At 49.6% G+C, this 17,390-nt stretch overlaps 1 protein-coding gene and 1 pseudogene across 1 annotated transcript in view; both read right to left on the bottom strand.

Moving 5' to 3' along the window:
• Nucleotides 1–17,390, bottom strand: part of DLK2 (delta like non-canonical Notch ligand 2) — a 442,344-nt gene that overhangs the window by 319,809 nt on the left and 105,145 nt on the right. The gene's annotated exons all lie outside the window — the stretch shown is intronic.
• LOC130034403 (tubulin beta chain-like) lies at nt 6,196–15,309 on the bottom strand (annotated as a pseudogene).

Here is a 17,390-nt window from a genome sequence, read left to right as displayed (position 1 = left end):
TCACCCACATGCAAGACAAGTTACCTTAACCACTGTCCTATCTCTCTGGTCCCCAATAAACACATTTTGGACTTTTCCTTTAAGTATGACAGAAAAGAACATACGATATCCTTAACCCGGAGCCAAAAATGGGTCCTCTCTAGCTGTTTGGCTACAGCAAAGGGGAAATAGGAAAGAAGGCAGATTTGATCAAAATCCTCATTTTTGTCATTTGTTGTCCTTATCAAGGGAAAAAACTGAATTCAAAGGAACTCTAGAGATGACTTAAAGGAAAGACACATAAGAGTAGAGCGACTGTGGTTGCTTTGGGGACAGGAAATGCTGAAATACTAAATGCTAAGCCTCCCCTGGCTTCTCTTGCAAGGCAAGTATCTATCTCTGTACTATGTCAGGGGGCTCCGTCCCTGTTTCGCTTTCTTCAGAAACCTTTGATTTCTAAGAGTAACCCTCTTAGAGTAATCGGGGGCCAGGAATGAAGTTAAAAACTGTACAGTACTTGCCTCGCCAACTTAAAAAAAAAAAATCTTGAGTTCAATTCTCAGCAGTACCAAAACAAATAATACTAACTAGTGCTCTTGGCTAACCATCAAGTCCTACATGAATAACACAGAGTCCCAGAACAGAGGACTGACTTATCTAAAAGTCATATAGCAAAGGAGGACTCCAGAATCGGAGTCTCCTGATTTCTGGTCTAGTTTCCTAGCACTGATGCATTTTGTATGTTCTCCAAGCAAAGACAGTCTCCGCCCTTTGTTCTTTCAGTTTACTTCAAGTAATCCACAGCCTAAACTCCGCAGGGTTACTCACTTACAAAGCTTAAGTTCATTTTCCAGTGTCAAGTATATGACAACAGAGGTCTCTGGTCGTATATGAAGAGGATTACAGATTTTTTCGAGGGTGGGGGGAGGGGTCCAGGGGTCACATCCGGTGGTGCTCAGAGATTACTACTGGCTCTACACGCAGGGGTAACTCCTGATGTGCTCAGGGGGCCCTATGAAGTGCTGAGGACTGAACCTGGGTCAGCCGCATACGAGGCAAGTGACCTACCCACTGTACTACCTCTCTGGTCCTGGTCTACAGATTCTTCTGAAGAGTCCTTCAAGGTACAGATCACAGACATGACACTGCTGGTCTAGCATCTAGCACATATTATAAAGTTTCAGAAAACACAGAATTAAAGTATTATAGGACTAGCAAGAGACTGAACCAACCCAGGATACAGACCTGTGAGGGAGGCTCCGCAGCCACCTCAATCTGCTTCTTGAGAACGGACTTCTTCGGCATCACAGATACTTCCTCAGGGCAACGTGAAGAATGTCCCAGCTCCAGTGCTGGTGGGACACCAACAACTCCCACTGGATCCTGACCCAAGCACCTACAATGCTCCCTGTCTTCTTGTTTTATTTTGACATGGTCTTGTTCTTGAAACTCGTGGTCTCGAAACCTAGGGCTTTGTCTCTGTTGCAAACAGTTCCGTATCCACAATGCAAAACCTGGGTCATCATCTCCCATGTCTGTGTCATCATAGCGGGGCCGTTTGGACTCTCGGCTCCTTTCCTCGAGTCCTGTAGAGTAGGAACCTTTCAGTTTGTCTCTATTTGGTCTTTTTCCATGCAACAGCTCAACATCACTGCAGATATGGGAATGACTATCAGAATGGTGCAGGATGTCTTGAGTTAGAGGTCCCTCTTCCTGAGAAATGTGCTGTTTATGATCACGAGAGTACTGGGCAGCATCCTTATTCAGTGCAATCCTAAAGAGATGAGCATCACTGAATATAATTGAACAGGAAAAAGCAAAATCACACAAATCTAGAAGACAGTTTTAAGACGGCTATTCGATGGTCTGATGGACAACGAAGGGTATTTAAAACAGGGGTTTAGGTGCTTACCTGGCATTAGTTTGATTCTAGGAATTACATGGTCCCCAAGCTTCACCCAGAGCACCCCCCACCCAAAGCACAAAACTAGAGTAGACCCAAGAACTACTGCATGTGGCCAGAAAACACCCTTTTGAGCAAACACGTCTCACCAAATCATTAATACAGGGATCAGAGAGTGGAGAGCATTATAAAGCCAAAATAAAACCTAAAAATAGTGAGTTGAGAATGGGCACTGGTGGAAGGATGGGTATTCGATCATTGTATAACTGAAACCCAAGCACAAAAATTTGTAAGTCTACAACTGTACCTCATGGTGTTTCACTAATAAAAATTTAAGATAAAATAAAATAAAGTTCCAGAGGGCTGGAGCGATAGCATAGCGGGTAGGGCGTTTGCCTTGCACGTGGCTGACCCAGGTTCAATATGGTCCCGAGTACCACCAGGACTAATTCCTGAGTGCATAAACCAGGAGTAACCCCTGTGTATCGCGGGGTGTGACGCAAAAATAAATAACACAAATAATAATAATAAAGAAATTAAGTTCCAGCCTTTGTGGCATAAAGAGGAAAACACACAATGGAATATCCAGTCTTTAGCAGAGAGCTCTATGTACCACATGATAGCCTGAAACTTTAAAATCAGTGGCTGAATAAATAGCAGTACTCCTATATAAATAAAATTTAAAAAAAAAAGAAACTTTATTTTAATCTTGTGTTGGGGGCCACACCCGGTAATGCTTGGGGCTTACTCATGGCCCTACACTCAGGTATCAGTCCTGATGGGGTGTGGGGAACCATATGGGGCCACATGCAAGGCATGCACTTCACCCACTATGCCCTATCTCCAGCCACAGTCCTAAACATTTTGTGCACTAAATTCATGAACCTTATGATTTTTTTTTTTTTAAAAGTGGGGCTAGAACGATAGCACAGCAGGTAGGGCATTTGCCTTGCACACAGCCAACCAGGTTTAATTCCCAGCATCCAATACACTCCCCCGAGCACCACCAGGAGTGCAATTCCTGAGTGCAAAGCCAGGAGTAACCCCTATGCATCGCCAGGTGTGATGCCAAAAAAAAAAAAGAAAGAAAAGGTAAATTTTGTTTCTTAGGCTGTACCCAGCAGTGCTCAGCACTTACTCCTGCTCTATGCTCAGGGATCATTCCTGGCTAGGTTCAGGGGACCATATGCAGTGTAGAGAATCCAACCAAGGTTGACTGTGTACAAGTCAAGCACCTTACCTGTGGTCCAGAGAATTAGGTACAAATCATAGAAAGAAAAAAAAAAGATTTAAAAAGAATTAAAAAGAAATAAAAGATTTTGGAGGCTGGAGTGATATTAGAGAGGGAGCTTACCTTGCACATGGGGTAGACCTGAGGTTGGTCCCAATACCCCACATGATGCCCTGAGTGATCCCTGATCACAGAGACAGAAGCTCTGAGCACCAACAGGTGTGGCCAAATAAAGGGGGGAAAAAGATTAAACCTCAGGGCTGAAGAGACATTAATACGTGACTTGTATGATGAATCCAATTTGATTCCCAGCACTTCATATTGTCCACTGTCAGGAATGGCCCCTAGAGCACTTACAGGTGTGGTCAAAATCACCCCTCTTCCCTGAGAAAAAAATTTTAAAAGAATCAACTTTATGGGGGCTGGAGTGAGAGCACAGCGAGTAGAGCATTTGCTTTGCATGCAGCCGACCTGGATTCGATTCCCAGCAACCCATATGATCCCCTGAGCACCGCCAGGAGTAGCCCCTGTGCATCCCCGGGTGTGACCGAAAAAGAAAAAAAAAAAAGAGAATAAACTTTATCGCCTCCTCTATCATATCTATCACTTATATGAACCCAAATTCCTATTATTTTCCACTCCCATGACAATCTGGGGAATTCTGAGGTCTCACTAGGGCATTAAATATGAAGAAATAAGAATAAATCATGGGCCAACTCTGAAATCAAACATAACAAGTAAGATAATTTACTCTGTAGTTTTTTGCCAGCCACAAAGACACATAATTCCAGGAAGGGATATTCAAGAAGTCACTCTACTGCTAAATCGCCATTTACCACACCAAGAGGCTTTGATCCTATTTCTGCAGGAAAAGAATCTCAGGTTCGATAGCAGTAACAAGTTCCTCTATTCTCCCAAGCTCAGCTCCACACTAGGATACACGTCACCGCGGCACAGCACACCTAGGTCTAGTCTAGCACTCAATTATCAAGAAGGTAGAAAACACTGACAGCAGGACCATGGGGAGGGGGGATAAGGGGACACTGGAGCAATGGGGGAAGGAAATGGATGCTCTTGGGAAAGGCGTGGTGTGCATGAAACCCTGCCATTGAAAACTTGTTTAAAGGGCTGGAGCCACAGCACAGCGGGGAGGGCATATGCCTTTCAAGCAGCCGACCCAGGCTCAATTCCCAGCATCCCAGATGGTCCCCTGAGCACTGCCAGGAGTGATTCCTGAGTGCAGAGCCAGGAGTAACCCCTGTGCATCGCCAGGTGAGACCCAAAAAGCAAAAAAAAAACAAACAAGAAAAAAACCCAAAAAAACCTTGTTTAAAAAGTGCCAGTTAAGGAGGTAGGCTGGGGGCTGGAGCGATAGCACAGCAGGTAGGGCGTTTGCCTTGCACGCAGCCAACATGGCCGACCCAGGTTCGATTCCCAGCATCCCATATGGTCCCCCGAGCACCGCCAGGAGTAATTCCTGAGTGCATGAGCCAGGAGTAACCCCTGAGCATCGCCGGGTGTGACCCAAAAAGCAAAAAAAAAAAAAAAAAAGGAGGTAGGCTGAAGGGTGGAAGGGACACGGGCATTGGTAGAGGGAAACTGACAATGGTGGGGAATGTGTGTTAAAACATTGGATGCCTGAATCTCAACTAGGAATAATGTTGTAAATCACAGTACTTCTTTATGAAGCACCTTACTGCTGAAGAAAGGAGCTTAAAAATTTAACAAAATAATTATTTTTTAAAAAGGTAGAAAACATGAGATGGTGTTGTGGAGATTGAACCCAGGTTGGTCTCGTTACAAAGCAAGCACCCAACTACCTGCTGTACCATCTCTAGACGCGGATATCTCATTTTGTAAGCTTTTCTGTGACATACTGGTTTTTACCTGATTTTTGAGATGCCTGGTATTGTCGGAGAATTCAGATCAACTATCTCATGTTTTCTACCTCCTTTTGAAACAATTGTCACTGTCCTCCCATTGTTCATCGATTTTGCTTGAGCGGGCCCAGTAACTGTGAGATTTGTTACTGTGTTTGGCATATCGAATATGTCACAGGGAGCTTGCCAGGCTTTGCCGTGCGGGCGAGATACTCTCAGTAGCTTGCCAAGCTCTCAAAAGATTTTGTAAAATTTTAAGCTCCTTCCCTCAGCAGTATGGTGCTTCATAAAGAAGTACTGTTATTTACGAAATTAATTGAGATTGGTTTCCCAATCCTGCAATCCCTGATTGCAGAGCTAAGAGTAAGTTCTGATTGTAAGTACGGTGTGGGCACAAAACGAACAAAGGTAAAGGTAAAGGCCCTCCCGTTGATCGTCGATTTGCTCGAGCGGGCCCAGTAACGTCTCCATTGGAGACTTTGTTGTTACTGTGTCTGGCATATCGAATACTCTCGGTAGCTTGCCGGGCTCTCCGAGAGGGGCGGAGGAATCGAACTCGGGTCGGCCATGTTGGCCGCTTGTAAGGCGAACGCCCTACCCGCTGTGCGAACAAAAAATTAGCTATCATGTAAATAAAGACAAAAATCAATTTATTGATTAGACATTCATGTCCTCTTTCCCAAGGTCACCCAAAGGATATGGGAGAATTAGCTGTAGCAAATTGTGAGCCTCAAAAAGGGTTCAGGAATGCCAGTTACTTGTTGGCTATGTGAAGTGCAAATTCGGGGGCTGGAGAGAGAGGACAGCGGGTAAGAACTTGCTTTCCACGTAGCTGACCTGGTTTCAATCCCCTGAGCACTGCCCAAAGTATCCCTGAGTGCAGAGCTGGGAGCAAAACCATATGCAGTGCCAGGAATCAAACCACAGTGGGGCTGCATATAAGAAAAGCACCCATGTCTCTACATTGTCTCCAGCCCATTTGCTGAACTCAAAACTTATTATTTTCCCAACAGACAAGTATTTAATAAGCATCTAACTAACAGTGCCAGGCACTATTAGAACTCCCACCTAAAAGAATTGGGGGGGGGGGGGGGGAATGATGTAAATGATGAAAGCAAGAAAAGCAAAATCTGAGGGAAAGGCAGGTTAGTTGAGGAAAAAGCTGATGGAACTGAGAACACTGGGGTGACAGGGCTCCGCGTTTAGGCCTCCTCACCAAAATCCTCCTCCTCTTCTGCGGTGGCATCCTGGTACTGCTGATACTCAGCGACGAGGTCATTTGGCTCATGCTGCTTCCAGTCTCGTCCATGCCCTCACCTGTGTATTAGTGGAGGAAGGTCTTCCGGTGGAACATGGCAATGAGCTGCTCTGAGATGCTCTTGAACAGCTCCTGGATAGCGGTGCTGTTGTCAATGACAGTGACTGTCATCTTGAGGCCTCAGGTGAGATGTCACAGTGCTTTTGACAGCTAGGGATTCATTCCATGAAGTACCTGCTATTCTTCTATTTATACAACATCCTCTAATCGACCTCCTTCATGGACATTCGTCCAGAAAACATGGCAGCCACTGTGAGGTACCAGCTATGGCAGCGGTCACAGGCAGCCATCATGCTCTTGGCATCCAAGACCTGCTCGGTAAGTTCAGGTAGTGAGGGCCTGATACTGCTGGTCTGTGTGGCTTATGAGAGGGGCAAAGCCAGGCATGAAGAAGTGGAGACATGGGAAGGTCGCCAGACTGACTGCCAGTTTGCAGAGATCAGCAGTGAGCTGGTCAGGGAAATGGAGTCTGGTGGTGACACCACTCATGGTGGCTGAGAAGAGATAGTTCAGGTCCCCGTAAGTAGGCGTTGTCAGCTTCAGGGTGCAGAAACAGACATCATCAAAGCACCTCGTTGTCAATATAGTCTCTTCACTGTTCTCTACTGATAGAGAGGGTGGCAATATTAGGCTCATTCTGGTGTCAGACACTGGGTGAGGTCACCACACTGAAGGTGTTCATGATTGGTCAGGATACTCTCCATGGGTCTTGCTAATAAGCAGGGTGCTCATTACAGAACCTGTGTCCCTACCCAGCGAGTGGGTCAGCTGGAAGCCTGGCAAGCAGTCACAGCTCTCAGTCTCCTACGCCACATCCAACCAGCTCGGCCTCCCCTGCCCCCGACTGACCAAAAACAAAGTTGTCTAGTCTGAAAACCTGGCCAAAAGGACCTGAGCAACCAATGTGCATGGTCCCAGGTTCTATATCCACCAAGATCGCATGAGGATCTTGCCTCCTATGGCTTCGTTGTAGTACACAGAAACGCGGTCCAGCTGCAAGTTGCTGTCACCGTTGTAGGTGTTGGTGGAGTTGATGCCATGCTCATCCTTATGACTTCCCAGAACTTGGCACGGATCCGCTTGCCACACTGACCAGCCTGAATGCGCACCATTTCCCTTATGGTTGCAATTTATTTTAATTTTTGAGTTTGCCTCAGTGTACATCGGGCAAGAAACTAATTTTTTCCCCCATTGCTGGTCTCAGGCTGGAAGCTCCGGAGACTGGAGCAGTGAGGTCTGAACATTGCAACAAGGTTCAAGAGCTGAACTCAAAACTTTTTATCTTTTAAAAAAAAATTCAGTTTTTTTTGGCCACACCTGGAGGTACTCAAGGCTTACTCCTGGCTCTGTGTGCAGGAGTCACTCCTGGTGGGGGAGGGTGAGCCATATGGGGTTCTGAGGATCAAACCCAGGTTGACCACATACAAGGCAGGCGCCCTATCTTCTGTATTATTAGTCTTCTACTAAAGCTTGAAAGTTTCATAGACACATTTAATTCCTTTCTAAATCTACATAAAAGCATACACCGAGTTGAATAAGAACACAATTAGTTAATTTGTCCAGAACTTTCACTTGAGAAGGAACCCTCAGCTCCATTCTTTTAATTTTGGTTTTAGGGCTGGGTTGGAATCATGGAGGTGCTATTGATCTAGTAAGATGGAGCTTCTGCACACAAAGCATGTGTTCTAGTCCTTTAACCCATACCCTTTGCCTATTCCGGTATTTTAGAATCCACATCATCTGAAGATTTTATTTTGGCTTTGGGTCATACCCAACGGTTCTTGGGGACTTGTCCCAGACCAGCACTTAGGAGTCGCTTCTAGCAGTGTTGGGGGACCACCTGGGACCATGATCAATCCCACCCAAACCTCCCAAAGATAAAGCATGCGCTCCTACCCTTTGTACCATGACCCCAGCCCAGATTTTTGAAGGGAAGGAAACCTCACAAGAGGTGCTCAGGAAGTATAAGAGCCCCACCAACAATTCTGGGCCAGGCCAGTGGTTGGTATGCAAGGGCCCAAGAAAGCCAATGCCATGCTGCTCAGACCCTGAGGTGCTGCTGCTGGGATAGGGATAACCTGGATTCCAAAAAAAAAAAAAAAGGCTGAATGAAATATATAAACTCTTTTTTTTTTTTTTTGGACTTTGGGTCATGCCCAGCAATGCTCAGGGCTTACTCCTGGCTCAACTCAGAGATCACTTTATGATCAAAGCACCATATGGGGTACTGGGAACAGAACACAGGTCAGTCAAGTCAGTCAAATGTAAGGCAAGTGCCCTGCCTGATCTACTATCTCTCCATCCCCAAAGCAATTGTCTTTACCCACTCTGTTATTTTTTAATTTTAATTAAAAAAAAAAAACTTTTTTTTTTTTCTTTTTTGGGTCACACCTGGCAATGCACAGGGCTCTGCACTCAGGAGTTACTCCTGGTGGTGCTCAGGGGACCATATGGGATGCTGGGAATCGAACCCGGGTCGGCCGCGTGCAAGGCAAACGCCCTACCCGCTGTGCTATCTCTCCAGCCCCTAATTTTATTTTTTTTTCTTTTTGGGTCACACCCAGCAATGCACAGGGGTTACTCCTGGCTCTGCGCTCAGGAATTACCCCTGGCGGTGCTCAGGGGACCATATGGGATGCTGGGAATTGAACCCGGGTCAGTGGCGTGCAAGGCAAACGCCCTACCCGCTGTGCTATTGCTCCAGCCCTTCCAGCCCCTAATTTTAATAAAAATTTTAAGACCATTTCCCCCTTCCCCTGGTTGTTGTTTCAGTGTTCAAGGGTCATATACATGCCTGGCTATAGTATTTGCACATTTTCAGCTCTGGTACTAAGAGGGGAATCGCCCATCTGGCTGTGGGCTCACACACTCAAGACACTGATCAGAGAGTTGTTGTGGTACCCACACGTGACCATGTTCCTAATTGTGGCATAGAAGTTATGGTGGCCATGTTTACTAGGGTCCATTGTGGTGCCCACACACTATCTTACTTGCCAGAGAAAGTGCTCCCTGGTTTAGCAACCTGTTGGGGGTGCACTCCATTTTTGCGGGGCTCACACAAATGGCTATAAGGCAGGAAAGCACTTGCTGATCAAAGGGTCAGAGAGCAGAGCTACAGGACTCAAATGAGAGCTTCCAGAACTGAGCTCAGTGCCTATGGACATCAGGGATCCGCACTGATGACCACTCGCTTGCACACAGATGCTCAAGATCCTGTGATCTTCCTCCCAGCGCCTTCTTTAATTTATTGGCTTTGAGGCCATAGCCAGCGCGGCTCAGTACTTGCAGGTTGACTCTTGGCACTGCCAAAAACAGCCTTCTGCACACACAGCAAGAGCCTTAGCCCACTAAGCTATCTATCCAGCCCTTAACTGCTCTCAAGGGACTCTGCCCGGTAGGGCCCATAGTGCTCGGTAGCCACAAGAACAGTACTATGGACTGAATTCAGGGCCTCATGTGCTGTACCATTTGCATGTTATTGCCCCATTCAGAGCCTTTTCCAATGTTATACTTTATAGAACACACGGCCTAACTTCAGTGTAGGCACCACTCAAAGACACCACTGAGAAAACAACATTTCTACCGTCCAATACTATTCCAGTGCACAGGCCTTAGATGACACCTACCTGTGTGCCTCCTCCGGATTATCCACTGGTGACCTCAGTTGGTCACTAAGCTGCTGCTGTTGTTCTGGTGTGCCAACAGAGAAGTGTTCGTTGCGAATTGTAATCCTTAAACTCTGTTCCATAAGAGAGGCAGAACACAGACTTGTAAAGTCTACCTAAAAAAGGAGCACATAACAGACAACAGGGTAAGAAATCCTTATGCTATAAGTGATAGTTCAGGAGGTAGGGCGTTTGATTTGCACGCAGCCAACCCAGGTTCGATCTCCGGCATCCCATACGGGTCCCCTGAGCACTGCCAGGAGTGATTCCTGAGTGCAGAGACAGGAGTAATCCCTAAACATCACCAGATGTGACCCAAAAAGCGAAAGAAAGAAAGAAAGAAAGAAAGAAAGAAAGAAAGAGAGAGAGAAAGAGAGAAAGAGAGAAAGAAAGAGAAAGAGAGAAAGAGAGAAAGAGAGAGAGAAAGAGAAAGAGAGAAAGAGAGAAAGAGAGAGAGAAAGAGAGAAAGAGAGAAAGAAAGAAAGAAAGAAAGAAAGAAAGAAAGAAAGAAAGAAAATCCTTATGCCTATCTCCCATTCACAAAGGAGTGGTCCAACAAGTCCTTTATTTTTGGATTTGGGGCGATACCCAGTGGTGCTCCAGGGCTTACTTTTGGTTCTGCACCAGAAATCACTTCTAGTAGGGATTAGGAGATCACATAGGGTGCTGGGAATCAATCCCAAGTCAGCTGCACGCAGGGCAAGTGCCCTACCCACTGTCCTACACTCCCATCACTCTGAACCCCTTCAAGAAGCCATTTCTTAGTGGCTGGGGGTAAAAAAGTACTCCAGAAATAGGCACTTAAGATCCATTTCTTCATCCTTTCACATAGAGGAACTGTAGATGGGATGTGTGCAGAGAATTAAGTCTGTTCACAGAAGCATGTTTAGTGAAGCATGCAAGACACAAACCTAGGTTTTAAAACGGATCTCAAATTAAAAAGGTTTGTAACTGATGATTGCATAAGGTCATTTTCTATGAAAGACAAACAGATTAAGTTGTGCCTTGCTTTGGAGACAGGTTCATTCCTTACTCTTTGCTTTCCCAAGCATATCTAACACTCAAAGAAGCCCAGCTCAGGGGTTGAAGCAATAATACATCGAGTAGGGTTTGTCTTACATGCAGGTTAGAGCCCTGACATCCCATATGGTGCCCAGTACTGCCAGGAGTATTTCTTAAGTGCAGAGTCAGGATAATCCCTGAGCATCGCTGGATGTCACCAACCCTTCCCACCAAAAAAGAATCCCAGCTCAGGTCACTGAGAGATAGTACCTGGGCTGTGTCCCTTGGGGCAGAGAGGGGTCTCACTATCGGGGGCATCTGGAATGAAACAGCCTGGCGCAGGGTCAGGCGGCATGGTTATGTTGTCATGTTATGCTCCCTTCCCAGAGAGGACATTGCAACTCTGTCCGTTAGTAGTACAGCAGGAGAAGTATTCGTCTACTTCAGTCACCCTAGGTTCTAACCAGGACCTGGTTGGGGTCCATTTCCCGCTCCCCCGCCCACACACACGCAACCCTCTACCAGGATGGCCAGGAGGTGATGGCTGAACCAGAGATAAATCCTGGACATCACCAAGTGTGGTTCAATCTCCCTCCCCCTGCAAAAAATAAAAAGAATTCCGTGAAGCTATTAAAGCAGGAAGGCAAAACAAAGAAAAAAAATAATAAAAAGTGCAGTGACTGTGACCTGTAATAAAAATAACAGTAATAACTCAACAATTCACCTAGCACTAGGATGCCTAGAGTTCTGGTAAACAGAGACACTCGGGAAAAAGCGTGGGTCAGAGATTTTTTTTTAATGGGTCACACCCGGCGATGCACAGGGGTTACTCCTGCTTAAGCACTCAAGAATCACTTCTGGTGGTGCTGGGGGGGGGGGGGGGGGGATATGGGATGCTGGGAATTGAACCCAGGTCAGCGGAGTGCAAGGCAAACACTCTACCTGCTCTGCTATGGCTCCAGCCCCCAGAAAAAGTGTTAGGTCAGAGATAATACAGCAAAAAGGGTGCCTGTCTTACATGTGATTAGCTAGGTTCAAGTCCTGGCATCCCTTCTGTTCCCCTAGTCCACAAGGAGTGATCCCTGAGCATACAGCCATGAGAAAGCCCTTAGCACAGCTGGGTGCAGCCCAAAGGCAAAACAAAACAAACAAAAAAACCCAATTTATCACTAAGCTTAAATTAAGTATGGAGGAACTGAAACAATAACACAGAAGGTAAGGAGCCTGCCATGCTTGCAGGCATCAGGAGTTCCCTCTCCAGAGCTCCATATGGTCTCCTAAGAACCGGTGAGGTGGCCAGAAACCAGAAACCAAACCAAAACAAAACAAAAAAAAAAAAAGATTGGGGGCTTGGGGCTGGAATAATAGCACAGCGGGTAGGGTGTTTGCCTTGCACTAAGCCGACCAGGGTTTGATTCCCAGCATCCCTGAACACCGCCAGGAGTGATTCCTGAGTGCAAAGCCAGGAGTAACCCCTGTGCATTGCCGGGTGTGACCCAAAAAAAAAAAAATGATTGGGGGTTCAAGACGGGACTCCCTGGGCCTGAGTGCCTATTTTGCATACAAGAGGTCAGCATTCGAACCCAGGCACCACACTGATTCCCCTAGCACTGCCAGGAAACCTCTCAGAGTACAATGTGGCCCCAAAAACATAAAGGGGATTAGAGAATTTAAAGTAGTAACAAGGGAGAGACAAAACAACAAATTGGGGACTTGCTTTGCAAGCTGTGGCCAACCTGGATTGATCACTACATGATTTCCCTTGCAATGCCAGGACCATTCCCTGAGCATGGAGCCAGGTATAAATAAGCCAGGCCAGGTGTGACCTAACCAAAAAAAAAAAAAAGCAAAGAAAAACAAAAATCCAAAACACAAACCTGCCTGAGGCACTACTCAGTGGGTATTAAGAGTGATGCAGGGGCTGAAGCGATAACACAGTAGGTAGGGCACTTACTTGCCTTGCACGCGGCCTACCCTGGTTCGATTCCCAGCATCCCATACAGTCCCCAAGCACCGCCAGGAGTAATTCCTAAGTGCAGAGCCAGGAGTAACCCCTGTGCATCGCCAGGTGTGACCCCCCCCCCAAAAAAAGAGTGATGCAGTCTAAAATATAAAACCAGCTCCCGGATTCCAGGCGACATCTTATTATCTCATTCTTGCTTTGGACAACCTGACAGGCTACCGAACATAACCCGCCCACACAGCGGAGTCTGGCAAACTCCCCGGGGTGTACCCAATATGCCAAATACCAGTAACAATGATGGGTCTCATTCTCCTAACACTGAAAGAGCCTTGAATGTGGCACTTTTTAGAATCTCAGGGAGAGGACGAAGGAGACATTACTGGTGCCTGCTCGAGGCAATCTCCGAACAACAAGAAGATCATGAATGATCATGATCGTGATGCAGTCTAAGCGCTGGAGCAATGGGGGGGGGGGGGGGGGGAAGGGCAGGGCGTTTGCTTTGCACATGGCAGACAGGGGTTCCATTCCCAGCATCCTCCATGCACCACCAGGAGTAATTTCTCAGTGCATGAGTCAGGAGTAACCTCTGTGCATTGCCTGGTGGAACCCAAAAAGTAAAGGAAAAAAAAAGAGTGATGCAGTCTAACCCCACCTCAGTCCTGCCAGAGGGTAAGAATCCCACTCTGGGGTGCTTACCAACCAAGCAAGTGTAAACTGAACTGATAGGAACTGGGTTGGGGCCAGCCCCTTAAAACAGAAGGTCCGTTTCTTTTGTTTGTTTTTTGTGTGGTTTTTGAATCAGACCCCGCAATGCTCAGGGCACTGCACTCATCTCCTTGCAGTGCTCAGGGGACCAGATGGGATGGGATGAGATGAAACCATGTCCGCCAAGAGCAAGGCACACACCTTACCCACCGGTACTATCTCTCAAATCCGAAAGCCTTTGTGTGTGTGTTTGTGCATGTGCTTTATCGCTTTTAACAGTGAAAGACTTGCCGTCCTGGAACAGCAGGGGGTGTTAATAGAGTAATTGGACTGAAGTGACTTAAACTCACGGATGAATCCTCTGAAACAGACTTTTCCCTGACATTGTCCTCCTTTAACCAGCAAAGTCCATTCCGCGGTGGGGAGATTCAAAAGACTCAAGAAGAGAGCGTCCCTTACAGGGAGGGGGGGCGCAACAGGACACAAAAACGTGTCATCTTCACCGTCCCTGCACAGCCCATCCCCTCGCCTTGACTTACCCTCGCTCCTCTCTCCCACCTCTGCTACTTAGGACACTTTCCCGGCCACAGCTCCTGGCGCTCCCCACTGGAGACCCGAAGCTTCCAGAAATGCACTCGGATCCCTTCCTGGCCTCGGGAGTTGAGTCCAGTTTGCCCGCGACTAAGCTCGACTCCAACAGTCACCACCCGTCGCCCAAGCCAGGGGGCCTCGCTGCGGCGCTCAGGCACGTCCAGGGGACCGGGCGGGGGCCGCAGAGCCCCGCGCAGCGCCGCCCCCCCCCGGGCCGCCGTGCCCGGGTCCGCCCCCGCTGCGGCGGCGCCGCGGGGTCTGCGAGCCGCTCCCGCGCCCCCCGGAGCCCGTCCCGGGCGCGCACGGCGACCCCCGGCCCCGCGCCCGGCGCCTCCGCCGAGTCCGTTAGGTGCAGCCGCGGCTCCGGGGGCGCGAGGCTCCGGCACGTCGCCCGCGGGGGACCCGGGCGTGGGGGGCGGGGGGGCGGCGGAGACCCGAGACCGGGGGCAGGGGACGGCGCGCGGGGGGCCGCGGGGGCTTTTACCTCGCCGCCGCCGTCTCCGGGAGGGTCTCCGCGGACGTAGCGGGCGAAGTCGGCGCGGGACACCCCGCGCCGGCGCCCCTGGAAGCGCGCGCGGGCGGGACGCGGGAGCAGCCGGGCCCGCGGCGGCGGGAACCAGGAGCCGAGCCGGGAGCGCGGCGAGGTCGGCGAGCGGGAGCCGCGGAACGCCCGGGGCGGCGTCGGGGCGGCGCGGCGGCCGCGGGAGCCGCGGGGGCCGCCGTGCGAGCGCGGCCGGCGGGGACGGCCGCGGCCCCGGGGCGAGACGCCGTCGGGGGGCGGCGAGGCGCTGCCGTCGGCGCGCGGGTCGCCGCCGCCGCCGTCCTCGGGCCAGTACGCGGCGTCGCGACCGGCGGCCGCCTCGCCGCCTCCGCCGCCCCTCGGCCGCCGGCCCCCGGCCCGGCCCCTCGGGGGCAGCCACGGCCGCCGCGGCCGCCACGGCCGCCTCGCCCCGTGCCGCCCGCGCTCCGGGCCCTGCCCTCGCGCCTCGCGCTCGAACGCGCCCCCGTCGCCGCGGCTGGCGGCCGAAGGGCCCGAGCGCGCCGACGACACACCCACTTCAGGCTCCGGCATCGCGCCGCTCCACGCCCCGAGTGGCCGCGGGAGGCAGCAGCGGGACGAGCGCGGCGGCCGGCGCGAGGCGGCGCACGCCGAGGGGGAGCGAGGCGCGCGCGGCCGGCTCCGCCCCGACGCCGCCAAGATGGCGCTCGCGGGCCCGCCACGCCACGCCCCCTGGGACCACGTGGTCTCGAGGCCCGCCCCTTCCACGTGCCCGCGAGGGCCGCCCCTTCCACGTGCCGGCCTGCCCGCGGGGCGGGGACCTGGACGGCCGGGGTTGTTGGAGCTCCCCGGGTGCTCCGAGCTTATAAGGGCGGCGTCGGGAGCATCCTTCCGCTCCCACCGTCGACTTAATTAACACAGTAAAATGGTCTGATTTCTCACTTTTCCAGTTTGCCTGATTCCTTGTAGTCAGGTATGGGGCCTCTGGGCGTGGAATAATTTCAAAAAGTGATTTTAAAAAATATAAATATAGGGCTGGAGCAATAGTACAGCGGGTAGGGCGTTTGCCTTGCACGCGTCCGACCCGGGTTCGATTCCCAGCATCCCATATGGTCCCCCAAGCACCGCCAGGAGTAATTCCTGAGTGCAGAGCCAGGAGGAACCCCTGAGCGTTGCTGGGTGTGATCCAAAAAGCAAAAAAAAAAAAACATATATATAAATATATATATGGGAGCGGCAGGACGCTTGCCTTACATGCAACTGACCCGGTTCGATTCCCCAGCACTCGGTGAGGTCTCCGGAGCCCCGCCGGGGGACCCCTGAGCACAGAACCAGCAGTAGTAAGCACCATTGCCCCAAACCGGCAACAGAGAACGGTAAAACTAAGTTATGACGCCCCCACCCCCTCCTCTAGACTACAACCAGCAGCCAACACAAACCCAAAGACTGGACCCCCTCGGGGAGTATTCAGAAAGAACAATGGCTCTGATAAGACTATCAATAGAAGTCAACATCTTCCTTTCCTGATGAGGCTAGCAAGTCTAGCAACGCTGCTTAGAAAGCCCCAGAGAGAGCTCGGCTGGGAAAGATCCTTAAAATTGTTTCCGCTAGAGACTGCACTGGTTTAAGGCACTTGTGTTGTGGCTGCTGCAGGACCCAGAGCACTGCTGCCTGGGAAATGCGGGGCAGGAACAGTGACAGTGATGGTGAGGCTCTATGTTCCTCCACAGTTCCCGGATTCTTCAAATGCTCAGACTCTGTTGGAAATACCAAATTTATTTATTTATTTATTTTTAACTTAAACTCACCCATCAAGGAGTCATCCCTGAGCACTGAGCCAGGAGTAAGCCCTGAACATGCTGGGTATGAAACAAAAACAAATAAAAGTAGAAGACAAAGAAACTACCCAGCACCAGGAGGAACTTAGTATAGGACTAAGAATGGCTTGGGGGCTAGAGCGATAGCACAGGGGTAGGGCGTTTGCCTTGCACGCTGTTTGATTCCCAGCATCCCATTGGTCCCCCGAGCACCGCCAGGAGTAATTTCTGAGTGGATGAGCCAGGAGTAACCTCTGTGCATCGCCGGGTGTGACCCCAAAAAAACAAAACAAACAAAAAAGAATGTTACAGAAAATGCAAGTTTAGAGACTTAAGTTATCTATTTGACTGTGTGTGTAAGCCTTTCATTATCTCTTAGTCTCCTGTGAACCAAAGATCTAGGACAGAGTGTATGATCTTAGGGAATTGGTCACTTTCCATTCTCAGAAAGAGTCCAGGCATTTTGCAGCAATGTGTAAAATATAGGAGGAGACAGGAGAGGCTTCCTCTTCATTCTCACCTCTCTCTCAAAGGCTTAACCCTGACCCCAGGGGTGTCCAATCCATCAGACTACATCCTGCTGATTTGGGGGCATCGAATAGGGTCCCAGTGCAGTCTAGGTGTTGTAGGAAGAGGCTGTCTAGAGGTCTCACAACACCATGTCTCACTTAACTGTCTCTGTGGTTCCACATTAATCACCATCAGTTGTTTGGTGGCCTCAAGCATATAAGAAATATCTGACAAGATGCTTCTAAGGCCAGGTCCTGTGAGTAATAACAGACAGAAGCCTGGCAGGGGACCCAAAAGAGCCAAGACTAAATATTTTTCATGAAAGTC

This window comes from Sorex fumeus, unplaced genomic scaffold, assembly GCF_029834395.1.
Source record: "Sorex fumeus unplaced genomic scaffold, SorFum_2.1 ptg000061l, whole genome shotgun sequence".
NCBI lineage: Eukaryota > Metazoa > Chordata > Mammalia > Eulipotyphla > Soricidae > Sorex > Sorex fumeus.
Note: the sequence above shows the minus strand (reverse complement) of the source record. Positions and strands in the feature narration are given on the sequence as shown.